The 14,869-nt window shown below is 49.3% G+C and overlaps 1 protein-coding gene across 2 annotated transcripts in view; it reads left to right on the top strand.

The window, feature by feature from the left end:
- The window catches only part of NFATC2 (nuclear factor of activated T cells 2), a 142,698-nt gene that overhangs the window by 100,967 nt on the left and 26,862 nt on the right, over nucleotides 1–14,869 (top strand). The window lies entirely within an intron of this gene.

The following is a 14,869-nucleotide window of genomic DNA, read 5'->3' on the forward strand; positions in this document are numbered from 1 at the left end:
GTTCTGGCCGTGGGAGTGTCCCCTGGCCATGAACTGGGTCAGTTTCACTGCTTCCACGCTCTTTCCATTTGCCAAATTTAGACCAAGGAGAGGAAAACAGAAAGGAAGGAAAGCTAACCTCTTATTCCTGTAGAGAAAAAAAATCCCACTCTATAGCCCTCTTGTGTGCATTTGGGGGAGGGCGTGGAGAGAAGGGAAGGAGAAAGCTCATTGAAAAGTGACTGTAAGAGAACGGAGCATGAATGGGGGCTTGCGGGCAGGCTGCGGGCATAGCTCTGCCATGTGCTCACGGAACAGAGGCGCATTGATGGGAGGGGAACAGTGGGCTTCCGTTGTGGTGAGCCCAGCTGATGGGGTGGCTGGGCCAAGGAGAAGATGCAGAGGAGGCTCCCTGTGCGTCTGTAGGTGCCCGAGTTTATTGGCGGGGCCCCGCTGGAGGGTCGTCTTGTGAGTGGCTATGCATGTGACACTGGTCTGTGATCTCAGGGAGGAAGGGCCAGTGGAGTTGGCAGGACTCACCTGGGATTAGCCAGGTGCGGCTGAAGGACAGAGAGGGCGGGGCAGGCAGAGCAGCCGTCCCCTGGGGGCCCCAGGAAAAGAATACAGGCGGTTTGAGTTTCTTACGGGAGAAGGGAAACCTACACCGTTGGCTGCCATCCACAGCTCCAGACCCCCGTTTTACAGCCAGTAGCATCTGATGTACCCTGAAACCTCAATTATTTAGGAAAATTTACTCTCAGGAACCCAGCCAGGGAGGAGGAAGTAAGGCACAAAGCTTTAAAATGGCCACAACAGTTACCATAAAGACCAGGTACTAAATATCAGACACTTGAGTGGCGGGAATCCCTGGGTGCTTACTCAGGGACTAGTGACTTTTACTTTATGCAAAGTTATGATCATCTGGGTTATCTGGGGGCTCTGTGACTTCCAGTAGTTTCCACGTCCTCTGTCTAGTAAAACCGCTGATCAAAAACTTCCCCCAAATGCATCCAGCGAGGATCTCTAGGGCCACGTGGTGTAGGGTCACGCCGCCCCACAGCCTTACAAGGCCGACCTCCAGGATCGCTGCATTAATAATGGATCTGTCTAATCCTGAATAATCAAACACAGGTTGCGTTAGGGTCACCGTGCTAGGTTGTAAAAGGTAAGACCCACGTGCAATCTATTCTTGAACAATTTACACCCCAAATGGTTAAGATGAAGTTTTGGTGCGTATTTGAAAGGGGGTTATCACGTGGGAAATTCAGCTAACGCAGAGAGCCTAGTGCGAGCAGATAAATGCAACATGGCTGTAACCAGAGCCCTCTCCACGTGCACGCTTGGGATGTGTCGGGGCTGAGGCACTTCATAAATAAATGATGCCGGCACGGGCAGGTACCTTTCCCCAGCTGACTCTGTGTCTGGTGTAGGTTTAGTGTCCAGAGTGAGAAATGAGCCAGCCCCTCCCGCCCTGCCTGTCAGGAGTTAGTGTGTGCCCTGGCTCCCCGTCAGTATCCAAGTGGTCGTGAGGAACCTTCCAGTGTCTGAGTGTCGTTTGTAGCCCCAGAGCCTTTCCTGTTTTCACAGAGGCCTACTGTTATGGAGAAAGCAACCGAGAGTGGAGACTCTTCTGGCCTCCTACGTATCTTTCTGAGCAAGGCAGGTTCAGAGTCTTGGTGAGGGTGAGCTCCCCGCAGGTCCATAACATGAGCCAGCTGAGGAGGTCTCGGAGAGCTGAGTGCAGTGAAATTTCTTCTCCTGATGGAGCCTTCCTTCAGTACGCTCTGCACAAGCCCAGTTCCAGGGGATTTTAGGAGGTATTCTCTGAAATGAGGGTTCCATGGCTTAAAAAGGTGAAAAAACTTATTAAAACCAAGTTTTTAAAAAACTTGTTTACTGCGGGACTTTTCAGAGCCTTTATGTGCTAGTGGACATTATCAATCTCTAGAATGAGGGATGTAGCACTTCCCAAAATTACTCCATCACAGACAGGAGAGTGACAACTCCCAGCGGTGCTGTTCCCGTTATATTTTATTGTGCTCTCTGTGAGGGGAGCCCCTGCAGCATGGCAGGCCTGGAACCCCGTCCCCCAATATCTGGGAGAAATAATATGAAGGAATCTCAGAGTTCAGAAGCCCAGCACTACCCCATCCCAGATGCCATGTTCAGGCTTCTCCATTCTTGGGCTTCACGTTCCTGGGGCCAGATCATGACAGGGCAGTAGAATACTTTCTACCCACGTGGCCCCCAAAAGGCAGCAGTGTGGCTGCTGGTTAGATGTCCCGTGCTTTGCCAGCGTTGTCCCCGAAGTTCTGCCCAACCCGAGACCCTCCGATGGGGAGATGCCCGAGTAGCCTGTTGTGCCCAGTTGTCAGCCCCAGACTGCACCACCGCTGCAGCCACAGGAAGAGAGGGGTGAGGTTTTGTCCCCTAATTGCCGGGAGTTCAGATTCCTCCCGTGGAACATTCTCAGATTCCACTGTTGGCTTTACAGGTGTGGGATTCAGACTTCTCAGCTTGTTGTTTTGTGTGTATTTCTGACAGGTAAACTGGAAATCCCTGGGTGTCATGTCTCTGGTCTGGTTGGGAGACACCCTAGCTTTGTAAGGTCCTTTTCTCTCTTTCGATGAGTACTCAGAGGGGGTCTCCCCCGCAGACTACATATCTGGTTGCACAACCTCCAGCAGAACGTGCTTCCAGTGTGTGGTGCTTCTCGTGTGCCGGTCACTGGCCTGGGGATTTTGGCAAAGTGGACATTCCTTGGAAACTTTGTGAGAGCTGGGCTTAAGTGTTTCGAGGGTCAAGGGAAGGTTCCGCAGCTGCGAAAGGAAGGGGCCACCAGCGGACTCAGGTCCACATGCAGACGAATCATCTTTGAAGTTGGCCCCGCCGCTGGACTGCCCCCGGGAGCCCCCGTGTTCGGTTTTCCTTCCCTGACCCTTAGCTGACGACCCGGAGCGTCTTGTCTGGGCGTCCCACCTGGCTGCGTCGTGTGACTGCTGCTTTACATCTCTCCTGTTCCCAAACTGCATTCCTGCACACAGACACTGTCTGTCTTGGCCCCATTTTTCTCTTGGAACTCCAAAATGCAGCTTCTACTTTCCCCACTCCAAGGACTGGAGACACTTTCAAAAAATCTCTTTTCGAACTAGCAAAATAAGTGATATTCCAGGACAAAAATGCATCCTCACTGCTCTCCTTGTGTTCCTCCAGCCCCCAACCCTCCAGCTCAGGCACTTTTTCACAGCTCTCCTGAAATGTGTGCTCTGCGCACACTCTCATGCATTTTATCTCTGCTCCCTTGTCGCCTTCTGGAACTAGTTTCTTATTCTAAAGCCCCAGGTTGTACCTGGGAAGCGCCAGCAGCCCCCAGCAGTAGCCGGATCCTGTGAATGAACTCTTCCCTCCCTGCCTTCCTGCCTCCCCCTCCATCCTGACCCTCCCTTCCTCCCTCCCTCCCTCCCCAGCCCTCCCCCCGCCGCACAGGTGTGTACTGGTTGCCTCCTCTGCGCCAGGCACTGTCCTGTCCTGGGCCTCAGGGATATACTGGTGAACAGTCCAAGTCCTTGCTCTCGTGGGCAAGGGAGATAGACAGCAGCGTGTAAGGGAATAATATGCATATTTCAGATGGCGATGAAAAGCCACAAGGGAAATTACACAACGTTAAGAGCTAGAGTGTGGCTGGATGGGGTGGTCTTGGCCCCCTCAGACCAAGTGCATAGAAAGGCCACTCTGAGGAGGTGGGCTTCGGGAAGATCTGGGGGAAGGGTGTTCCAGGGAGAGGGAACAGCAGATAGCAGAGGCTAGGAGGTCAGAGGAGTGGGCTAGCCTTGGCAGGTTTTTGGCAGCAGTGCGATTTGGTTTACCTGTTGAAAAAGATCACTCTGGCTGTGTTGGGAAGATGGACTGTAGGGAGGCAAGAGTTGGAGACAAGGAGTTTACTTCGTTTCAGACAAAGCTGGAGATGGAGAACGTGAATCCCACCCAGGAACCTTACAGAGGGAGGAGTGGCGCATCTGACCAAGGGCTGCCTTATGCGCACCGTCATTAGTGCAATTCTTTAAAATGTAACTGGAATTGTCAAGATGTGATTCGTTCACAATAGTTCTTACCACTTCCGTTGCCTAGAATGAAGGGCGTCGGCCCCCTCACTGCCCAGGGCACCTGGATTGAGCAGGTGGGGCGTGTTTGTGCTGCGCAGGCCCGGGTGACGGGAGAGATTCAGAGGGGACTCTTGCCAGGGGCTCTTGTGACACCGTCTCCACAGAACTGGGGTTCTCAGGTCATCATGCAGCTCCGCAGGCTCTGGGGCAGCGAATCTACACCGGTTGCCTCGAGATTCAGCCACAGACCAGAGGACTGAGGGACGGGATGAGGCCTGGGACTCAAAGGAGATCCTCAGTGCCCATCTGGAATTGTCTTGGGGACAAAGGATGTGGTCTCAGTGATTGCCAGAGCCTCTGCCAGCGGCTCGTAAGGACGGCTGATGGGGGTGTGTGTGTGCTTGTACACGTAGGAAGAGCACACACCAGTCTACTCATGTTTGAATCTGCTTCTCTATTCTCGTGAACTACTTAAAATCAATTTATTGAAATACATTAAATAAATTTGAATATTTCTTTAAGTATATTTAAATATTGAAATACATGCACATTCAGAAGTCAATAGTTGCTCTGAATTTCACCAGGTGGGCCACCCGTGTCATTACCACCTGGCCATGCATGCATGACATAGAATCTTGTTGGCACCCCAGCAGCCCCCATATGTCCCCTTCTGTCCTCTCCATGAAAGTGGCCACTCTCCTGCCTTCTAACCCCAGAGATTTGTTTTCCCTGTTTGTGCAGACAGAAGTCGTATAGTGGTGCTCTTTTGTGTCTGGCTTCCTTCCATCAACCACAAGCTTGTGAGCTTCGGCGATACTGTTGGGTGTAGTTGAGGTTCATTCGTTTGTTGTCCTGGATCATTGCACTACAGTGCAATAGCACAATAGCCTACAGTCTCTGCATCCATGCTCCTGGTGATGGGCATTTGAGTTGTTTCCAATTTTATGAGTATAACCTCTGAGAACATTCCCGAGCTCTTCTTTGGGCACCCACGCGTAAGGTCAGGAGTGGAGCCCCCACCAGATCGTGTTCCACAGTGGTTGTACCAGTTTGTACACCCACCACAGTGCATGGGAGTTGTGTGAGGTAGTTTTGAGTGTAGCTCATTTGATATCTTCTGACCTTGGGACCTACCCTCATTCCAATGAATGTGCCTAGTTATGGGGGATCCGGGCTGCAGACTCAGGGGGCAGCAAGCTGTTTGGGTGTCAGCTGCTCTGACCCCTGGTCAGGCCAGCTGCCTCAACTCTCTGGGTCTCTGATTTCTCACCCGTGAAAACTATACCTCCTGCTCAGATGCTCCAGCTGCCAAAGATGCAATGAGATCTGAACCTGGGGCTGCCGGCAAAGGGCGTGAGGCTCCTTGGAATCGTTCAACAATTAATATTGGCTCCGTTACTAACAATAACGATGATCCTCACAGCCCTGCTTCCCTTCAAGTTTCTCGTGGTGCTTTCTCCAGACTTAGCTTTATTTTGCCCACTTAAAGACTCTGGCCTTTTGTGTTTGACAAGAATATTCTCCATGAAAGACAAGTAGGAAAAAGCCCCAGAGAGAGAGCTGGTCTGTGACTCACAGGGGCTGGTTTTCAGGCAGCAAGGAAGCAGTAAGTTGTTCTCTTCACCTCGGGGCCGGAGCCTTCCTAAGTTTCATTTCCCCCCTGGCCAGCTCTCTTCTTGCCCAGTGACAGAACACGGAGGTTCAAATGAGCACGGCTGACCTCGCCCACGAAGGTTAGGTGGCAGCGAGTGGCTTTCTCTCTACCCTTGGAAGAGCCACCTGGGCACATTGGGAAGAGCCGACCACACCACGTGGAATTCTCCCTGGACGTGGCTGCCTTGGGCTGCCGGGCAGCACGGAGCCACAGGGTCAGCCCCACTGTGTAGACTGTGTGCAGTGCGTGGGCTGCGTCACGCATCTCTTGTTTCCGTTTGGTCTTGTTTTAATCTTCCCAGTTCTCAGTATTTACTCGCCGTGTCTCAGTGGCTTTGAGTGTTGGCCCCACCACTTACTTGGGAACTTGGGCAAGTTACCAGCCTCTCTGTGCCTCTGTTTCCCCATCTGTAGAGTGGAGATGATCCTGGCTCCTCCCTCATGGGACTGTGCTGAGAACGAAATGTTATTGCATGTCAAACCTTTAGAACAGGGCTTGGCACAGAGTGATTCTTGATAAGTGTTAGCTGCTATTTTTGTTTATTTATGATTTAATTGACTTGACTTCTTATAGGCCATAGGTCACATTTTTAAAAATACATTTGTATAAGAGAATAAAAAATTGGCTATTCTGGTTTTTGGGGATGGGAAAGACCCCTTATGTCCTGTCTCTTCCATGTGGGCAGAGGGATGGGGCAGAGCCCCAGGGCACGAGCTCAAGGTTCCCTTCCCAAGCTTCCTTCGGGGACCCTGGGATGTAAACCTGCACGAGGGAGATGGTGCCCTCGGCCCAGGGGCAGCTGGGAAGTCCCAGTAGCGTGTCCCCTCCTGGGCTCCCCTGGCGGAGGGTGGACCAGTGGCCCAGGTTTTGCCAGTTGTGCCATTGACAGAGGGGCAAGATGTCCTTTTAAAAGGCTGTGCTTTGTCTGGCAGCTGGATGTGCCTGTGTGTGAGAAACAGGCCAGGGAAGAATGGACAGAGGGACGCACCCTCCAAGGCGCAGGAAGGGGGAAAGGAACCGAGGGTAAAAAAGCGTTCTGTGACTGGCACGGCTTTGTTCTGCAGGTCAGGAATCTTTAATTGGGGCCACTTGGTGCCCACGGCAAGCCTTTGACAAAGCAGCTCCTGTTTGGCGAGGCGGGCGAAGCCCACAGACGGCCTGGCTGCTGCTGAGAGCAGCCCATGTGCCTGGCTGCTGTATCGGCCCCACAAGGGCCGGGCCTCCTGGCAGCCTCCCTGGGGACGGTGGCGCCCACAGAGGGTGACACGCAGGGCTTCTCTATTCTGCTGAGAACTGAACAAAACGGTTGCCTGGCGGAGCAGCCCGGAGGCTGTGGGCACCTGAGAGCCCAATTCGGGTGGTGTAGTGTGGGGCCGTGCAGGATGCCAGAAACCGCCAATGCCAACTTTAATTCACCCAGCTGCCTTTAGTGGGCGACAACGAGGCCATGCCCCTGGGAGGGCTTTGGTCAGTATTCTTTTTAAAGTTCATTTAAAAATATTTACATTTTATATAGGCAATACATTCGCATGCTCAAAAAACAATTTTTATAGATATCCAGCAAAAGTCTTGCTCCCATTTCTGCCCTGCCCCCCGAAAGTAGTTTTTCTGGAGACTTCTGGAGCAGTATTTCTCAACCTTTTTTCTATTATTGCCACCCTTTCCACTCAGGCTCCTTGTCAGACAATTTTTTCATAATCACTGCCTCCAGGAAACATCAATGCCACAGATATACTGTATATCTGTTTATGGACCATGGCCCTTGGCAGAGCCTCAAACCATTGTGATATGTAAGATTTTTTCATCCCCTGAGAACCAGTTTCACCCCTGGGGTGGCATCATCCCCCTTGGGAATGCACATTATAGAGTTTCTTTATAGAATCGTGAGCAGATGCAAATATATATTCCTATTTTCCCCTTCCTTCTATAAAACATAGTGACACACACACACAAGTCCCCGTGGTTGGGGACTTGGTGTCTCTTGCATGAGCAGCACTTGTACATCTGTCTGTCACTCGGCGAATGGGCAGGTCTGTCAGGGGCCATTTCTCAGGAATGGGGTGGCTGGTCCGAGGGTCCACCTCGAATTGGGGCCCATCGGGGGTAGAGTTTCTGGGTTGTCCTGCCTGGCTGTCAGTCTGGCCTCACCACTTCACTCTTCTGTGACCTTGGGCCAGTCTGTTATGGTAGTGGCCCCAACTCTGAGGGTTAGTGCGATGGAAATGGGGGCTTCCTGGTAAGGAAGCACTTGGACCTGTACTAGGCCTGCATGGACGTGCACAGTAGTTATGCTGTTCCTCCACCACCACCAATATCATCATCATCATCAGTTCTGGGCCACTGCTATGGTCTGAATGTTTGTGTCCCCCCTGCCCCCCAAATTCATGTATTGGGACCTAACCCCCAGTGTGATGGTGTTAGGAGGTGGGGCCTTTGGAGGTGATTAGGCCATGAGGGTGGAGCCCTCATGAATGGAGTTAGTGCCCTTATAAAAGAGACCCGATGGAGCTCCCTGGGTTCCTTCCTCCTTGTGACATAGTGAGAAGACAGCCGTCTAGGAGCGAGTGTCCGAATCTGCCAGTGCCTTGATCTTGGACTTCTCAGCCTCCAGAACTGTGAGAAATAATGTTTGTTGTTTATAAGCTACCCAGTGGCTGTTTCGTTATAGGAGCCCGAACAGACTAAGACAGCTGTGCAGGCGGTAGGGGCAGAGCTGGGCTTTGAAGAAGAGCCCAGAGGCTGACTTGTAACCTGTGTCCTTATCACCCTGCTAAGCTACTTCTTCCTAATTTAGCAAAGGACAGTTAGAGTCTCACTAGAAAATTCCAAAGTCCAGAAAACTGCTTGACCAGAAACGAGCCCACAAAATTTGCAAGAGCGACTGTTTGAAGGTCGCTTAATTGAGCTAGTAGCAGGTCTGAGTCCCTCTCCCAGGGGAGTGAGCCTCGTATAGGTATCTGTCCCTTGGGGCATCTTTACTTTGCCTCTCTTGATGTCGCCCTACCTTTTAAGAACCTCAGCTTTCTAGCTGTGCCATTTAGCTGTGCCTTCACCCCAGATGATGTGTCCTTTGCATCACTGGCTTATGTGAATATAGGGAGCCACCTTCCAGCTGACTCCAGACCAGGAAGTGCTCGGCCATCTTTGTGAAATTCTGCAAAGCAGATGTTTCCAAAGGAATGTGCTCTTGCGTTTCGAGGTCAAAAGCTACCAAACCACAAGAAAGTCTGTTCTCAGACTTGCTGTCCACTGGGCGTGCATTCCAGAGCAGCATCTGACCCACAAGAGCAGACAGGACCCAATAAAGAGGGCCAAGAGAGACATCGTTTGGTGTCATCTGAGGGCCCCGGTCATCCACCAAAACCGGCACTTTTAACTATTCTGAGTCATTTGTGCTGCATTTAATTTCCACCTCCAAATGAGGTTATTCTCGTGTGGTAACAAGTGAATATCCTTGCGAAGGAATGAGGTGATCAGTTAGGCAAGATTTCTGGTAGGTCAGCCTCCAGATCTCTGTTTAACGGTCCTCCTGTACTTTCATTCTTACTAGCAGGGTGCAGAGGCTGGCCTCACCACCTCCCTTAGTGAGCATCCTGGATGTGCCGGAGGCTTTGCTCATTTCTGGACGATGCAGCAACTCAGGGTGGTCACTGTGAACGTCACTTCATGCAGGACTGTGGTTGTGACAGCTCTTCACTTATCCTGGGCCATAACCTAAGATAATCCAGAATTTTTGTGTTAAAAAATACGTAACTTCCCAATATTAGCTCTCGCTGTCATTTGTTTCTCTCTAGAAAAGTAGAACTTGAAAAGCAATTTAGTTACTTGAGGCTATGAATTAGATGGGGGGCAGTTCATCAAATCTTATTTTAATACTAGCCTTTTCTCTGTACTCCCTCCCTTCTCCCCCAGCAATAAACGCATTTCAGATAAATAGTAAAGCTTTATTTTCCCCCCAAAAAAGCCCTTCTTTTGTGAGATTGTCCTGGTTTTACTCTATTCCATAGAATCGAGAATTGGATGCATCTTGTCTTCTGTGGCCTTCGAGTATAGTTCTTTTCTTGCTCTGGGCCTATTCAACTTTATTTTAGTACCAATTTTCTTTTACTTTTCACTCTTTCAGAAAAAAAAGAGGGCCTTTGTTCTCGCAGAATGATGAAACCATTTCTCTGGCTCTTCTCCACTGCATTCTTGACACCTCTTTAATTTGTTGCTGACCTGGGGTCTGGTTAAGCTGAGACTGTCTATAAATGCAGGGTTGGGCCTGTTTTGCCCATCGAGGATGTGAAGAGCCTTTCTCTGGGTGAAGTCAGAGGCAAACAGGGTTGGGTTTGAAGGAGTCTGTTCTGGTCCTCAGCAACCGATCCTGCCACTTTCAGGTTTCAGGATGACATCTGCCTCATCCCTTTAAACTGCCGTGAAATCAAATCTCTGGCCAGGCACCCGAAGTGGAGAGCTCCCTGGTCATTTAACAATGAGCATTGAGCACCCCAACTTGATTTTATGACGGGATTGTCTCTTGCAAGCGATTTGCACTGAAGTCCCGGGCATTCTGCAAACCTACAAATGGGTTTCATCTGAAGCCTGTTAGTTCCACCATCCCAAGAAAGTTGAAAGGACACTCCCTGGTTGTTAGTTTCCAGAAGTCTGGACAGAGTGGAGGTTCTGTTGCATAAGCCGACTACGTGGAGAACGCCTTTGAAATGTTCTGCAGCCGGTTCTTATAGATTTCTGGAAGTCGATGGTGTCTTTTGAATTCTCAGCTTTATTGGATGCCTAAAAAAGAATTGACCCAAAGTTGATTAATGCACCCTTTCACTTCTTACAGACGGATTGAGTTGTGGTCTGCTTCAATACTTGGAACAGGGGCAGCCAACTGGTGTTCCACAGGCTGCGTTTAGCCTGCAGATATTTTGTTTGGCCCACACAGTATTTAAAAAAATGTTTGGATTAGATGCCAACGTTTAAAAACCAGGAGATTGCATATAAAAATACAGATTTCCAGCTTTCCTTGGAAAATCTGAGGATCTGGCCACCCTGGGCCCCACATTCTGCATGGTGGCTACCTGAAGTCAAAGTCAAGGCTGGCGCAGTGTGGAGAGCACCTCCTTTAGACAGAGCATGCACTTGCCCTTGTCCATAGCCCCTGGCACTCCCTCTCGTCTCCTGAAGATGGACGGTGTGTCCACTGTTAGTTACTGTCATGCTTGTGTTACTGTTCCTCTTATACATGCTGGCTTCTCTCAGTCAAGCTGGACCTGTTGGGCATTTGCATTTGGGGCTCCTCGTCTGGAAGTTCCCCTCGCGTCTGGGGCTGCCTAACCCAGGACCTGGAGCTCAGTGGGGACTTTGGAGGTCTTAGCTCCTCTGTCTTTCTTCCTTCCCCTTCCTTGTGGCTAGGAGCAAGATTTTAAAAAACTTTTTGTGAAATGTTTTGAATGTATATAAATATCGAGTAGCACACTGCGCCCACGTACCCACCGCTCAGCTTCAACTGTTACCAACTCATGGCCAATCTGATTTCTTCTCTACCTCCATTATCTGCCACCTCCATTTCATAGTAATAATTTGAAACAAATCCTAGACATCAAAAATCCTAGATAAAACCATATCATTTCATGTGTAAATATTCAGTATGTATCTCTAAAAGAAAAGGATTCTGAAAATACTCATAATACCATTAGCACGCATGAAACTTAACAAAAATTCCTTACTATCATGAAGTATGCAGTATTTAAACTTCCAGTTGTCTCATACATATCATAAAGGTATTTTCTTCTTCGTTTTTAAAATTATTTTATAGTTTGTTTGAATCAGGATTCAGACCAGGCCCACACACTGCAAGTGACTGCCTGGTTTCTAAGTGTGTTTTAATCTAGAAGATCCCCCTCTAGATTAAATAGTAGAACCTTCTTTTGGTTTTATTATTATCATTATTATTTTGCAATTTATTTGTTGGAAAACCAGGTTGTTTATCCTATAAAATTCCTCACAGTCTGGCTTTTTCCAGTGAGTTCCCCGCGGTGAGGTTGAGCATGTTCCTCTGTCCTCCGTATTTCCTGTAAATTGGCAGTCGATTCTAGAGGCTTAATTGATTCAGGTTCGATTGTTTTGGGCAAGTCTGTTTCATAGGTGGTGGCGTATCCTTCTGTCAGGAAGCGCATGAGGTCAGGTTGCTTCTCTTTTGGTGATGTTAGCAGTTGTTAATGTCAGTGCCTATTAATGGAGACTAGCTCCATTAACTCAGGGGGGCATTGATTACAAAATGGTGATATTCTATTCTAATTCTGTCTCCCCTTCCTCTTCTGTTAGCTGGAAAACTTCTATAAAGAGAAACTTCCCTTCATCAACAATGGTAGAATTCATATAGGAAAAGCAGGATGAATGCTTGATTCTTTCCTTTTATTTACCAGTTTTTAAAATAATGGGTTGGTTCATTAACATCCTCCCATGGTGATCAATTAGGGGTTTCTCTTTGGTACCATTATACACATAAATTTAAGCATCATTGATGTTTTAAGATTTTAATGGGCTTTTTTTGGTAGTTCCTTTTTGTCCTTATCATTTGATGGATCTAAATAATGTGACTTCCTCTCCTTTCTTTCTCTGGCTTAGTCGTGTGCTCAGATAGTCTGAGGCATCAGGGAGGAAAGAATCCTGCATGTAGACTAAGGGTTATATCCCCTACGTGTGTGAAGGGGAAATCATAAAATAGTCTTGAGTGCCAGCTGGCTGAGATAGTCCTTGTATTAGATAATCCTCGCAAAGATTAAGGAGTCTTTAATTTCTGATTTCAGAACAGTTACAGTTTGCAGGGCAGGGGAAGGTTAGGTATTGATTAAGATATAGAGTATAGAGGGCTGCTGTTGTTACTAAACCAGGCTCGTTTTGCCTGCCACACAGCCTGCCAATCACCGAGGTAATGAGTTTTACAGCAGAGAAAGGATTTATTCACAAGGCAGCCAAGCAAGGAGATGGGAGAACAAGTCTCAAATCTGCCTCCCCAAAAATGGGGATTAGGGGTATCTATGGGATAAAGGGGGAGGGTGGTCTGAAGTATGGGGATAGATGATTGAAGGAAAGGAAAAGTGAGGTAAGTGATGATCTGCGCAAGTGTGGTCAAGCTTCGTGGCTCTTTACAGGACACGTGTTCACAAAATGGTGGCATTAGCATGATCTGAGGGTAGAGTTTTCAGCCCCCCTGATGTCAAACGGTCACCTATCGGACACTCGCACAGGCCCAATTGATGGGTCTGTGGTCTCAACTGGCCTGAACCGGATGAGGAGTTGACTCTCAGTTCCTGAAAAACAACTTAAGCCCCTGTTACCATGGTGACCCAAGTGTCAGAGATGTTATCGATAAGGAAGCTAGTGGGAGTCTGATAATACATTGCTTATCTACATGACTTTTAAGAATAATCATTAATGGCTATCTGGCCACCACTTTCACTGTAACCGAAACCCAAAGTAACAGTGGCTTAAACAGGATAGATGATTTCTTTCTCATGTAACAGCACAGCAGTCTCATGCATAAGCAGTCCGGGGCTGGGATGCTGGCCCCATGGTGCCAGGACTGGGCTCTTTCTGTCTTATCACTCCACCATTCTTAGGATGGTACCCTCATCTGCACTGTCCAGGATGGCTTCAGGATGGGAGCAGGGGGAAGGAGAAAGGAGGTAGGAGAGCCTGCCCCTTCCCTTTAAGGGCGTAACCTGGAAATCGTGTATATCCCTTCATCTGATACCTCATTGGCCAGAGCCTTGTCATGTGACCACACTGAGCTGCAAAGAAGGCTGGGAAATGTAGTTTTTAATATTTACATTACCCAGCCATGTGCAGAGCTAAGATCTGTTTCTGTGAAAGACAAGGAGAATGGATTTTGGGTCTCTGCACAGGAAGCATGATCATAATGGGAAAGTAGCTCCAAAAGGAGGTTGGATATTTTGTATTGTTTAATATTCTTAGGAGTTTCTTCATCTACTCCACAAATGTTTATTGAATGCCTCCCATGTGCCAAGTGCAATTTTTAGGTCCTGAGGACACAGCGGTCCACGAACTAGATGGAGTGCCTGCCTTCGTGGAGCTCCCCTCCTCGTTGGGGAACCAAACAAACTAATAAATATGTATTATAATGTCAGGTGGTAGTGAAGAAAATCTGAAACAGAATGAGGGAAGAGGCCTTAAATGTCCGGTTATTGCTGATTCCCCCAAAATTCAGAAAGCTCTTCTCCTCAGAGCCAGTCCAGGAACCCCAAAACATTTTCTTATTACCTTTTTGCCTGAAACAGGTGTCTCAACCTTGACCCTGTCGACATGTGGGGCAGATCGTTCTCTGTGGCGGGGCCGTCCTGTGCACTGTGGGATGTTCAGCGGCATCCCCTGGCCTCTCCCCACCAGATGCCAGTAGCCCACTCCCCCCACACCTGCCCCAGTTGTGACAACCAAATATGTCTCCAGATACTGCTGTTTGTTCCCTGGGGGGAAGAATTGCCACCGGTTAAGAACCACCAGCCTGAAGGATTTGGTGCCTCATTCTGGTGGAAACGGCAGCTTTATAATGTTGAGTGTTGACCAAACAATGTGTTTTTTTGGGGAAGGGTATCCACTCTGGAAAGAGGCCTGTTGTCTGTAGACTGGAGAATCCTCAGAGCTCTCTGGCTGTGTGAAGCCCCCAGGAACTGGTCTCTTGCTGTGTACAGCGTGTTGCCTGGGGAGTGCCCAGGACTGTGGCTTCGGGGTCGGAAGACGTCGATGACTGGTTGTCAAAGGAAGCTTCACTTGGAGCCCCGCTTCGCCTCTCCCTTGCTTGTGGCCTTGGGTGAGGCATGTGTGAAAAGCGATTTACAGACCGTCAGGGGCCCCACGAGGACCGGGGAGGGCCGATGGCGCCGTGTGGAGGCAGCCTCCTTCTGCACTGGGTTGCGACGGCTGCATCAGGAAACTGCCAGGAGGCCTCTTGTTTGGGCATTTGCCTTCGTGATTTGCTTCCAGTCAACTGGTGCCCATTTAGTCATTCTTTGAATGGACATTCACTGAGTACCTACTGTGTGCTGGGCTTTGTGCCAGGTGCCGGGACAGAGCAGTGAATCCAGTGGATGAGGCCCCTTCCCTGACAGAGCTCTCTAGGGGGAAA

This window comes from Ceratotherium simum, chromosome 21 (genome assembly GCF_057802395.1).
Source record: "Ceratotherium simum simum isolate JZ-2026a chromosome 21, ASM5780239v1, whole genome shotgun sequence".
NCBI classification, from domain to species: Eukaryota; Metazoa; Chordata; class Mammalia; order Perissodactyla; family Rhinocerotidae; genus Ceratotherium; species Ceratotherium simum.